The sequence below is a fragment of the Oryzias latipes genome, chromosome 7, assembly GCF_053564925.1.
Source record: "Oryzias latipes strain Hd-rR chromosome 7, Olatipes_Hd-rR_3.1".
NCBI lineage: Eukaryota > Metazoa > Chordata > Actinopteri > Beloniformes > Adrianichthyidae > Oryzias > Oryzias latipes.
This window is the reverse complement of record NC_136243.1, coordinates 17,691,338-17,705,000: the sequence shown is the minus strand read 5'-3', so window position 1 is coordinate 17,705,000 and position 13,663 is coordinate 17,691,338. Positions and strand designations below refer to the sequence as shown.

The window sequence follows — 13,663 nt, the reverse complement described above, 5'->3', positions numbered from 1 at the left end:
TGCAGGCAATGATTTTCATTGCAAAGGTTGGTTTTACTTCCAGTGCCCCCAGAAATATTGCTCTCCTCCTCATCTTTATCATGCCAAATGCTCTCTTCACAACAGAGCGTGTTCTGGAGTGGTTCTGGTTGTAACTGCCTCAATGGCATTCCTCATGGGTTCCCTGTAGGGTGTCAGCAGCATGATGGGATGTGCAATGCAGGGATACCCACCATCACCCAAAAGGATCCTTCAGGTGGGTTTGTTTGATTTACATAAATTGGGCTTTTACGTAGAACCCGTGAATCATGGATTGATCCTGGATTCCCAACAAAAATATCTATAAATTTGGCATTAGAGTCACATACAGCATGCATTTTAATGGAATAAAAAAGCTTCCTGTTAAAATAACAAGCTGCATTATCTTTTAGGGCCTTTATTCTTATGTGGCAGCCATCAATGCTCCTTGTGACCCTTTGGAAGGAGAAAGACCAAACGAGCTGCTAAAATCCAGAGGCGACTTATGGTAGTTCATTCCCACTGGGAAGCTGGGTGACCCTGCTCATCAGCTGGAGGATGCGGTCTGCCGTCCTGTGGACAACATCGCTCACGGTGGACCGTGTCATGTCAAAGACTCTGGCTACCACACTGTAAGATGTGCCACACGCCAGCCAGAAAAGAAACACCAGGACGTCAGTCTCCTGTGACCCCAAAGAGTGTGAGGAACCCGAAGCTGATGCTTCAGGACCATCGACCCAGATGCTCGATGGTCCTGCGGGTCAACCGAAAATCCAGTCTTGTGTCGGACTGACCGTCAGCGTAAAGGGCCAGGACAGACACCTTTGTGTTGGTAAAGCAGTAGAGACGTGGAAGACCCTGGAAAATGCAACATTAATTATTTCATTGAGGAAATTAAATCACATTTTTTTAATGTTTCTATTTATTTTGATGTCTTACATTTTAGATTATGAAGTATTTATTAATTCTGGAAAATCTCGTGGTTTTTATTTGGCTGGGTTTTTGGATTTTCATTTAAACTTTTAAAAATGAAAGTTTTTGCTTTGTTTTTGTTTAAAACAAGTGATATGGTTTGACTCTGAATAAAAAATTCTAAACTTTGAACTCACAAGTGTTTCATGTAATTGGACTACACAACTCACTTGAAAAAGAATGTTAAACTCTTACCCAGCAGACTGTGTAACCTTGAGCATGATTAGTAACAAAGTTTAAGTTAAAGTTTAAGTTTAACTAAAAAAAAAGCTTTAAGTTTAACTCACAAGTTATTCTGTCTGGTCAGGGCATCCAGAGGAAATCTTCTGAGATGTCTGCTTGTCCTTGCCGTCCTGTGATGCTGCATATCTGCTCGTTTTCAGTTTGATCTCACGAAAAACGGTTGAATTATTGCCAGGAACACGGACAGATTCATTTTCAAAGCCATTTTCAGTAAGGTGTAAGAAAACTACAGAAAAAAATGCCTCCTTGCAAGAGCCCGTTAATCGTTCAGCGGCACAAAAACAAAATAAATATTGGCATGAAAAAATAACTTGGGGGTTTATTTATGAACAAATACATTAAATCAACACCAAAGTGTTTGTAATTTAATTATTTATAAATCAGTCACGTTTTCCATGATCAGAACACAGCAGATTCATAAATAGTCTTTGTAAAATGTTCATATTTATTATGTTTTTACTCTGACAAATAAGTGTCATTCTCCGCGTTAAATAGGAGTAGTTCGCCTCCAGACCAGGTGGTGGCGGTAATGCGCCACTTTGTTTCCGTGTCAAGCGCGTTATGAACAACACCCAAAAGAAAAAAGTACTGAGCACGGGTGTCTGAATTGCTTTTAAATTCAGAGAACTATATATAGTTCTGCACTATATAGGGTTTTAGTAGTTAGGGATCAGGGCAGGAATTCGGACACAGGTTCATTTCCACTGAAATGCCTTCAGTCGACCAACTTCGTTTCTAACAATAAAGTAAAAAAAAAAAAAACGTTGTTTCTACTGAAATGCCTTCCGTTTCTATTGAAATTTTCACATGTGTATGTGAGAGCATTTTCAGTAGTGTGTGTGAGAGCATTTTCAGTAGTGTGTGTGAGAGCATTTTCAGTAGTGTGTGTGAGAGCATTACACATGTGTATGTGAGAGCATTTTCAGTAGTGTGTGTGAGAGCATTTCACATGTGTATGTGAGAGCATTTTCAGTAGTGTGTGTGAGAGCATTTTCAGTAGTGTGTGTGAGAGCATTTTCAGTAGTGTGTGTGAGAGCATTACACATGTGTATGTGAGAGCATTTTCAGTAGTGTGTGTGAGAGCATTTCACATGTGTATGTGAGAGCATTTTCAGTAGTGTGTGTGAGAGCATTTTCAGTAGTTTGTGTGAGAGCATTTCACATGTGTTTATGAATGCTAATTCTGAATAATGTCCTACACGGCACCTCATATGTTCTCCCCGTGCATGCGTGGGTTCTCTCCGGGGTCTCCGGCTTCCTCCCACCATCCAAAAACATGCTTCATAGGTCAATTGGCAACTCTAAATTGACCATAGGTGTGAGTGCGGGAGTGAATGGGTGTGTGAGTGAGGACATTCTACCCTGCAAAAAACTGGCGACTTGTTCAGGGTGTCCCCCCTGCCTTCGCCCACAAGTGGCCGGGATAGGCTCCGGCAGCCCTGTGACCCCGAAAGGGATAAAACGGTTAAGAAAATGAATGAATGAGTCGAGGTTGGTGTTGGATCAGCCGGCTAAGCAGTACCAGGTATCGAATAGTCCGCTTTTTGGGAAAAGAGCAGTCCAAACCAAAAAAAATAACAAGAATAAAGTACAAAAACTGATAAAATATTTCTTTTGTAAGTGACTATGGTATAAAAGGGATAAAGGTCTTCGAAGCGTGCATTAAGAGAAATTGACACACTCCACTTCGCGTCGGATGGATCAGGCATCCACGGCGTGCGTTCATTTCTGATAATGGACAGTTCGTCGGCCATACTCCTTCAGATAAGGCCCCCCAGATTATAAGGCGCACTGTCGTCTTTTGAGGAAACTTCATGGGGGTTGGATCATATGGAAATTCAATTTTACCCACTCCCTTTATTACAAATTTTGAAAATTGTTCTTTTATTTGATTCAATTTGTCATTTGTGTGGACTGTATAAGTAGAAATATTTTGTTTGAGAGATGATTGCTGGAGACTAAGAGGAGTATAGCCAAATAGAGGTTCGGCTCTTTCTTTTGTCGTAATGACCTCTCGCTAATCAACAGATTTCATTGTGTGACGACAGTAGCTCCGCCCTAACCGTTCCATTCTCTTTTTCTATGGACCTACAACCAACGGGGGCCCAAAGATTGTATGGTTCGGTATGGTTTTATGGGTCCATTTTATAATGGAAATCCTCCAAATACCAGAACGTACTGTACTTTAAGTTACCAATCAGTGGAAACAAGGCTTTATGGTCTTGAAAAAAAGGTTTGCCTTAAAAAGAAAACAGAACTGAACTGAAAGTAACATTTGGTGAAAAAGAAATATTTCCATTTAAACATCTGGACATAAATTTTCTCCCAGATTTCAATCCGGACATTAAAACACAGAAATCATGTAAACAACATACAGTATACAACTCAAGAAAGCTGCTAATACATGGATTCCCAGTCAACTGTTTTTTTTTCCTTGCTGCTTTATCTTATTGACAAAATGAGCTGTGCCTTAGATGTGTTTGGCGTCACACGATCCACACTTTAAATCTGTCACGCTTTTGCTTACTTCGTGTTGGAAAGTGTTGGCCTTGCTGTTTTCTTCCTATTTACTACATCATTTATCTTAACAGAATCCATGATGCCAAATTGAGATTGTCTACGTCGCAGAACTACGGGCTTGTCCTACCCCATCTTGTCACCATGTGAGAAATACAAGCATCCTTAATCATCTGTAGCTACATACAAGTTTAACCTCAATGTTTCTACCATGACATCATAAAGTATTGCAGTGTCTTCTGATGCCAAAGTAAAGTGAAAAAAAAGCATGAAGTCCTTCGAGATTAAATTTTATTCACAGAGCTAAACCTGTTATCACATGCACACATCAAACCCTGCCAACCTGTCCAGGAAAAAAGCAGCAAAGCTTTTAAGCAAATGGCAGTTGTGTAAACTAAAATGGCAGTGTTGAAAGTCAATTCAATAATAGCTGAAAGCCATTACAACACTGTCATTAACAAGGTGGCTGGAAATGCAATTAGCCTCTTCACATTGCTGACTGCCACAAGCAGGGAAATGTGTCAAAAGAACATGTGAAAGGAGAAGAGAGAGAAAAATGACAAAAGATCCACACAGAAATACTCAAGGGGAAAATACAAAAGGCATGATAATAGAGGAAATCACTAAATTGTAGAGGAGATAAGACCATTTTGAACAACAGTGAAGAAATGGCAGAGGAGTAACCAAGCTCATACAGCCTGTGAAGAACTAATTATTGAGGTTTTATGTCCTTAAAGAAGGCCTTGTTCAAAGTCCTAAACACAGCACAGCAGCGCAAAGATAAGCGCCATCAACAAAACGCTAGGAACCACAGAGCTGCACATTTTCATGATGCCTCATAACCAAGGAAAAACCAAGGAAAAGATTCAGGAATGAAAATTGTAGTCACCTTTCGAAATCTGTGCAGCTGAATTAAAGCTTTAGAAAGAGAATTTGATTAAAAAAAAAAGGAAAATACACAGATTAGATACTGTATTTCCCACATATATGAGGAGTACCCGATTATGTCGGAATGGTAATAAACGCTCTATTTTTTAACTGTTCATACAAAAGGCGCACCAAACTGTAAGGCCCATTAAGTGAGACACGAGTCAGAGACAAGTCCGTCAGTCGGACATTATTAACTGTGTTCAGATTAACTCTTGATTATGCTTGTAACACGCAACACATTAGCCACGTTAGCATATCCACATTACCTGCAATTCCCAACCTTATTCACACCACGCTAAAAAATACTAAAACAGCTGCAATAAACATTACTGTGACTATGCTAACTCCCAACCATGTTAGTAACGTGCAAAAAACCACAACAGTCCGACACTGCTTCACGTTAACCATGTTTACGTACTCACAATACCTGCAACTCCCCAACCTTGTTAGCACCAAACAAACAAATAGACTGATACGACTATGCTAACTCCCAACCTTCTTAGTGACACATTAAAAAAACAGTCCGACAAAGTTACGTATTAGCCGTGTTAGCGTATTCAAAATACCTGTAACTCCCCAACCATGTTTGCAACATGTAAAAAAAACGAAAACGACTGATATTGCTAAAGCAAATGTTACTGTAACTAGGCCAAGTCCCAACCTTGGTAGCAACACGTGAAAAGAAAACAACTCTGACACCGCTACACGTTAGCTCCATTAGTGTATTCACAATTACACCCAACCTTGTTTGCAACTCGTACTTTTTTTTTTTACGAATTTATTATATTTTTACAGTACACTGTGTACCTCTCAAAATTACTTTGACATCAGTAGACACACCCACAATTAATCCATTTTTAAGATGCTCCCAATTGTAAGGCGCACCGCTGTTTTGGGAAAAAAAAAAAATCAAGGCTATTAATTCTGCCTTATAGTGTGGAAAATGTTGCACTGCTTTAGTTAAGTTGTTTAGTGAAGGACAAGGAGGTCACGGGTAAATGAATGATAGACATCACTGTCATGAGCACACTTCCAGCAGGTCTCCTTAGAGATAAGAGCAAGCTGTCTATCCCCAATGCAGCATTATCAAGGTCATCACTCTACATACTCAGGGAATCCAACCAATTTCCCAACTAAATCGGAAATCGTGTTCACTGAGAACCACAGCACACCACTGACAATTACAGATCCAACTTCGTTAAGATTCTTTTGAGTACTCCGGCACAACTTTTACCCTGATTCTATGGACATCGATTGAGACACTTCAGTACACATCCAGCTTTTGTGAGTCTAACTGTCTCTTTCTGTTTGAAATGAAAGCGTCTGAAATGAAACCAGGGCAGCATCAGGAGCGTTGCCAGTTTTACTTTTGATGTTATTGTGGAAGGGGGAGACTTGGCTGCCACGGATAGCCCAACACAACAGTAAAAGCAGCAGACGGGAGGGTAATGAGGAGGCAAATATGATTAAAACAATCTCCTCAGGCTGCCTTGGACCAGCCATTAAACCAGTGGACGCTCTTTATGGCTAATCCATCACACTGCTTAGCTCCCACAGAGAGCAAAGGGAGAGACAACAACAAACTTAACCCCAAACCCAAACTCTCTCCCTCCCTCAAACATAACTAACACTCCAGGAGGCTCAAATGTTATTAAAGATCTGCCAAAGAAGCCCATGGACCCGGAGCCAGCCTGCCAAAAAACAAAGCGGGAAGTAAAGGCTTTAACAAAACGAAGCCGATCTAGCATGAATACAAATTAATTTTTTAGTTTAATGAAAACACACAATTTATTAGGTGATTCAAGTACATGGAAACTAACCCAATCAATCATTGAATTTCTGCATTGGTTGAATTGATATTATTAATCTCTCCCCATATATATTTAATGGTTGGAACCTGCCATAAACTGAGTCTATGGGCAACACAGGGAAAATGAGTAAAAGAATAGGGGCGTCATCATTTATAATATCAACAATTCAATTCATATTATCATTTGCTGTTGCCAAGATTGTACATAGTCGAATTTGGTTTATTTTTGAACTATCCCATTCACTGATCTAAAACAGACCCAGTACACCTATAGGCAAAAATTCAACCTGTGAGACTTTGAGATACATTTTCTTGCAAGATAATTAAGTGTAAATTAAATATATGTACAAACAAACAAGTAAACAAAAAAAATGTCAAATCCATTCATATTATAGCTTGTTAAAGTTCAGCCAGAAAAAAAAAAAGACGTTCCAAGGTCTTTTGACATTTTAAATGATAACTATTCATTAAAAAAAGTAGATGATTGAATGAGGGTTTAATGAAAGCTAAAAGTCTTATCAAACAACTGTAGGGTATCGCAATCCAGAATAAATTCTATTTTTAGGCTGTTGTGAGTATTATTGACATAGATGCTGCTAATCTCATCTACTCGCTTACAGCTGGCTCCAATGCATCATCTTTTTACATCACAGTCTCCTGCAGTCTGTGGTACAACTCATTATAATCCCTTATAGACACGAGAATCACTGATTAAAGCTGAAGAGAATCTGTATCTGCATGATTTCAACAAGTTGAATGCTTTTGCAAAGAATGTAGGATAAGTAACAGCAGGCAACAATACCCTGGGGAGAAATACAGCATCATACACCCTATAGACCCCTTAAAAAAAGCATTTGTGGGCACGGGGCTCAAAATATGAACACAGCAGTTATGTAAGGATATTCTTTTGTATGTTTTTAATTTATTTAAAAGCTGCAAAGTGGGTATATTTAAAGCGTTTTATGTGCAGTAGTGTTATAGGCAGTAAGTTTGTGTTAAAGTTACATTAATTACTTTTGAATTTACAACAGCCAAATCTTGATCAGCTCGAGACATTTGTGGTATTCCTGATTGCTCTGACACTATTTTAAAACTTGGATTTGTCTTAAAAATTCCTCGACCTTATTGAAAGTGTTTCAGCACCTGTTTGAGAAAAGGAGCAAAGGCCTTAAGCCTAAATGAATGTTGCTGCTTAATCCATCCTATTTCAACCCACTTGGTTTGTATTTCAGCTTTTCCGTTGTAGATTTGTTGATCCACTTTGAATTTACATAATTCTATCTGTAAATTTAGTGATAATACCGAAAAAGAAAATATAACAATAAGTTTCAAATGAAAAAGTGGCTGCAGAATCTATAACCAAATCATCACGCCTCCTCCATTCCAGTCTTATAGTATATTGTCATTTCAAACTTTTGAATGTATTTATGATGGTTTGATTCAATTCAGTAACCTGGAGCTAAACCATCATAAGCCTGTGTCTCATTCAAAACAAAATAGACTTAATCCGTCTTTTTTGTCCCGCATCATTGCAGACTTGAAAATTTACATCAATATGCTAAAGGCAGCCTGTTGAATCCATGAATGGCCATTGCATTGTCTGACTTCGATTTAAACGCGCTGCTTTGTTCACTTCTGGTAAAGGCGGATTATTTTTTTTAATGTTTGGTCCTTAAAAGTTATCTTTGCTGATTCAAAAATTTTGAAATATTTCTACTTTCAAGAAAAACAGCTTTATTTTCCTCGCAGCTGCCTTTCAAACTATAAAACTGCATAGAACTTCTGATCATTCGATTTTTTAAATGTTTCTGTTTAGGTGGAATTGTTGGTGTGGAGTGAGCCCGTCTCCATTTCCTCTCATCTATCTGTTTCCGTGCTCTCCCGCTAGCTTACAGCCCCTTACAATCTCAACCTAACAGTACTGGTGCAACAAAATTGGTGAGCAATATTGGAGCAATCCGGCCGAACTGTTTTGAGCCAGATGCCAGCTCAGACGAGGAAAACAAAGACGTACATCGATATATTTGTCTGCAAGTGGATGCATCGGTATAGAGCTGCAACAAGCTTTTTCCAATGAGATTTTTGTCATCTGCTCCTGATTAATAGCAATTTCAATTAAGAAATAATTGTAAATGCAATTTTAATCCAAATGTTCTTTATATATGTCTTCCATCATGAGAATAATGCAACAATAACATGTTAAAAACACGACTTTCATCTAAGTCTTTAAGGACTGAAAAATAAACTTGATTTGTTCCTGAATATCTCCTGAAAAAAAACCTGGTATATACATTTATTTTATGGCCTAATGATGGCTCGCCAAGTGTGTCAACTTCTTTGGAGTAGATCATATTCCAGCCAAGTTTCTGACTGATGTTTTTTGCAGATTAAGCACGTGCGTTGAATCAAGGGGCAAGTTAGCATAGCTGGGACACAGAGTAAGATGAGAGCCAGATAAGAAAACAACTTTAATGTCTTATGACACTTAAAGATGCTTTCATCTCCTCTGCAATGACTCACAGACAACATAAACAGTCACGTATGTAACACGGAGGCATATGCGCAAGAATGTCCACGCACACACACACTCAGCTGCCAGTTACAATTTAATAATTTCAGTGGAGCACCGCATTGCTTGTCCAACCGAGCATATCTTCCCATCTCTCTTTCTATTTCTTTTCTTCACTTGGCAGAAATTTAAATTTTATCTGTTTGCTCACTGCCACTCTGTCGACTTTGGGGCAGCACTGTGTGTACTTCCTGATTCTGTTTCCATAGTGACTTCGAAAGAACATTTTCCCTGCAGTGATGGATTTTAAACGAACGTAGCAGCCGTGATGACATACAGATCAACTCCTGACAGCGACGATAACTTTCCCTCTCCCGAGGCTTGAAGTTTCTCTCCCCGCATGCCTATTTTCTAATTCCGCACTCCCATTCATTTACATGTAAACATCTGTAGTGCTGATGGATATGCATCTACCACACTGAGCCATACTCCACGCCAGCCAGTGGCATAAAATTTAGCTACGGAGAAAGTGTAATCATATGGCTTTCTGCTGTGACATCAGGACAGGGAAATGGAGTCAACTTTTGAGTCAGGAATGCTACAAGCACAGCAACAAATAACTCTAAACAATAGTATTTTCAGAAAAAAGCAAGAAATCCCAAGATGTCCTGTTGTCATACCTGTTCTGCTGGAATAGATTTAGCCTCTAATTCAGTGAGTGTCATAAGAAATACCAACATTTGCATGCATGACATTTCTTCGCCTACACCAGCAGACCCCTGCATGACCTAAGTGCTATTTGTTGTCAGCCTAATGAATTTGGCATTATTAATTATTTCCTGACAGTGAAAACAGGTAGAGCACAACTGCACGCCACAGGGCATTAATGGGAAGACTCCACTCCACTTCCCTGTGCCTGAGCCTTTTGAAGTGGTAATGGGCTTAAGGTGCGTGTAATTTCCTGCCGATAGCGGATGTGGGAGAGAGCCACACCTGGGCAAGCAGGATAAGGATGTGGGACTCGGGGGCTCTCCCAGCAGCGCTGTTCTCCGTCCTCACTATCATGCGGCTGATAAAAGAGCAGGTGTGGCACCGAAGTGGGACACTGATAATACGAGCGGAAGAGGAACCCTTTTAACCATGACAAAGATGAACTGCCCTTACACCGAAACCAAGTATGTTTACTTAACAGTAGCTGGGTTGGTTACAACCGGTGACTGAAGTTCAACTGGGGAATAAACGCCCAGCTACAGGCAAGTTTGAAGCAGCATCCTGTGGTCATGAACTCACACATCTACTCAAATAACCCAAATTTCTAATCAGCCAATCATATGGCAGCAACTTGATGCATTTAGGCATGTAGACATGATCAAGACAATCTACTGCAGTTCAAACCGAGCCTCAGAATGGGGAAGAAAGGTGATTTTAGTGACTTTGAACATGGCATGGTTGTTGGTGCCAGACAAGCTGGTCTGAGTATTTCTGCTGATTCACTGGGATTTTCACCCACAACCATCTCTAGGGTTTACAGAGAATGGTCCAAAAAAGAGAACATATCCAAAGAGCTGCAGATCTGTGAGCAGAAATACCTTCTCTATGCCAGAGGTCAGAGAAGAATGGCCAGACTGATCACTGCTGTTAGAAAGGCAACAGGAACTCAAAATACCACAGGTTACAACAGAGGTCTGCAGAAGAGCATCTCTGAACGCATAACACGTACAACCTTGAGGCAGCAGAAGACCACACCAGGTGCCACTCCTGTCAGCTAAGAAGAGTAAAATGAGACTACAATTCACACAGACTCACCAAAACGGGACAATGAAAGATTAGAAAAATGTTGTCTGGTCTGATGAGTTTTCATCATTCGGATGGTAGAATTTAGTGTCAACAACATGAAAGCATGGATCCATCCTGCCATGTATCAGCAGTTCAGGCTGATGGTGGTGTAATGGTGTTGGGGATATTTTCTTGGCAGACTTTTGGCCCCTCAGAACCGATAGAGCATAGTTCCAATGCCACAGCTGACGTGAATATTGTTACTGACCATGTCCATCCCTTTATGACCGCAGTGTACCATCTTCTGAAGGCTACTTCCAGCAGGATAACACGCCATGTCATAAAGCTGGAATCATCTCAGACTGGTTTCTTGAACATAACAATGATTTCATTGTCCTCAAATGGCCTCAACAGTCACCAGATTTAAACCCAATAGAGAACCTTTGTAATGTTTCCTTGTTGAATCCACAACACAAAGGAATTAAGGGAGTTCTAAAGGCAGAAGGGGGATCCAAACTGGTACTACCATGCTGTATAATAAAGTGGCCAGTGAGTGTATATATGTGTTTTGCTAACTTGTATTTTTGGACAGAGAAAGAACTCAAAGACAAAAGTATTAAAGTTGAGAAACGTGATACTTTCTAAGACCACAACACACACTTCCAAAATTCCCCTCAAACTGACCAAACTGCATGACAGCTTAGGTGTATGTAGGTGGCTAGATGGATGAATGGCATCCACTGTGTCCTTTAAAGTCTCCTGTTGTAAGCCACAGTTGGGTTCACCTTCATCTATCAGCAGCATCGCTCTGACCACTACAACTTGTTCTCTCTTACGCACCATGACATGGAGAGGAAGTGTAGAGAAAGAAAGTGAGCAGAGAAAATAGAAAGAAAATAAATGGGCAGAGAGGAGGATGAGGAGCACCACTGCCCTGTCGACACTGCCATGAATGCTTCTTTTCGTACACATGGTTACCCGTGGAGGGAGAAGAAGAAAAAAACAAAACAGAGCCATATCTAGCAGAGACACACACTCATGAAAAGTCAGTGTGTTGGAGGCTGGGTCTATTGGATTAACTGAGGACACTGTCTGTTATGCAGAGGTCTTTGTCGATTAGAGATGCTGATAAATTGATTATGCTGTAAGGCTCAGACGTAGTCTGGCAACAATGAGGTTCAATAGCAAATCGATATTACATAAACCGATTATCATAGCGCACACTGACCTTATCAAACTTTATAAAGATTCAGCCCTGAGATCAAAATGTGGGCAACCAGGAACTAAGAACTAAAACAAGGGAGGGACTGGACATGTGGGGACAAATGAGCAAAGTCAACTTTGGAAGTTCTTTAGGAACAAGACTTTTTATATACATTAAAGATGGGCATGGAAGACCCTGGTGCAAATCTCAAATCTCTTTCTGCATGTTCTCCCCGTGCATGTGTGGATTTAGGTTCTCCGGCTTCCTCCCACATTCCAAAAACATGGTTCATAGGTAAACTGGCTTCTCTAAATTGTTTGTGTATGTCATTGTCTGGACCTGTTCAGGGTGTACCCCGTCTTTATCCAACAGTAGCTGGGTTGACTCCAGTGACCCCAAGATATATATATATATATATATATATCTCAGGAGGATATATATACTGTATATATCAAAAAAGTAACAAAAAAACTTCACCAAATAAGAGAATTTTTTTTAAATAGCACAAGCGTTTTGCATCGTCGACACCATTGGCTTCCAAAATGCAAAAAGTGGTTAACCAGAAGAGAGAAGGGCAACAGATCCGTACAAGTGAGACTAAAAGGAAACAGAGGAACAGAACAAATTGTTTCAGAGCAGAGGGAAATTTGTAGGGAGCATACAGAGGAGGTCCATTTTCATGCTATGGGGATTAGGGGCATGACATCAATCCCAACAAAGCTAAAGCCTAAAAAAGGGGGACTAATGGAGCGGAGGCAGAAAGGGAAGTGGCTGTATCAGTCTCCCTCACATTTGCCACTTGGAGTGACACGGGTCACAGAAGACAAAACGAAGGGAGCAAAAAAAGGGAAAATTAAAAATTAAAAGAAAACAATTTTTTTGATGTGGAATTAAAGAGGCACAAATACATCAAGAAAATGCAAAAAAAATAAAATAAATATGTTTTTATAAAAAGGCAACCTCCGATGACCTCAACACTTTGATTGAAGTCCCACTCCAATCATCGTTGCATCTATTTTTCCCAGTGGTCTTCAATTATGAATTTGCTGTTTTTTTCCAAAATCAAAAACCTGTTTTGTTTTCAAGGACATAGTTTCTACAGATTTGCAGGAGTTCATTGGAAATTCACCTCTGAGTTGTAGGCGGGACTGTTGGTGCGGAACAAGCCTTCCCCTTCTTCCCAACATTTATTTGTTTTCTGCTAGTTTCCAGCCCCTCACAGCCAAACATTAGCAGCGCAACAAAAATAGCGAACAACATCAAAGTTATCCAGCTGTACAGTTTTGAGCCAGATACTCAGAAGAGGAAAATGAAGACGGGAAGGGAGCTTGTGGCCCACCATTATAGCTCCTACGTAGAACTGCACGATATGAGGAAAACCTGTGATTTGCGATTTTAGTGATCAATAATGCCATAACTATATAACTTGCGATACATAAACAAATAGCAAAAATAAAAAATTAACATTTCCCTGAAAAAGTTTAATTTAAATAACAGTCCACACAACTGTAAGTCTATATAGGAGGCGGGCATCTAACATAAAAGGGCTCCATCTGATTGGTCAATGATGTGAAGGAGTTCATCCGATTGGTTGAATGCATAAAGGGATTTATTTGATTTGATTAATACTTCAAGCTGCCATGAGATTCTTTGAGGACATTAAAGGTTACCATTTATTGCAATTTTCACCGACTTTTGCGATATG

The 13,663-nt window shown here is 39.8% G+C and overlaps 1 protein-coding gene and 1 long non-coding RNA gene across 3 annotated transcripts in view; one reads left to right on the top strand and one right to left on the bottom strand.

Moving 5' to 3' along the window:
• Positions 1-237, top strand: part of LOC144994083 (uncharacterized) — a 1,258-nt gene extending 1,021 nt beyond the window's left edge. Inside the window, exons 2-3 of the long non-coding RNA XR_013657472.1 lie at positions 1-26; positions 106-237. The exon at positions 1-26 is cut by the window's left edge and continues 164 nt beyond it. This is a non-coding gene — a long non-coding RNA (uncharacterized LOC144994083). The remainder of the gene's footprint in view (positions 27-105) is intronic.
• LOC101175079 (cadherin-4) overlaps positions 1-13,663 on the bottom strand; it is a 336,814-nt gene that overhangs the window by 209,675 nt on the left and 113,476 nt on the right. The window lies entirely within an intron of this gene.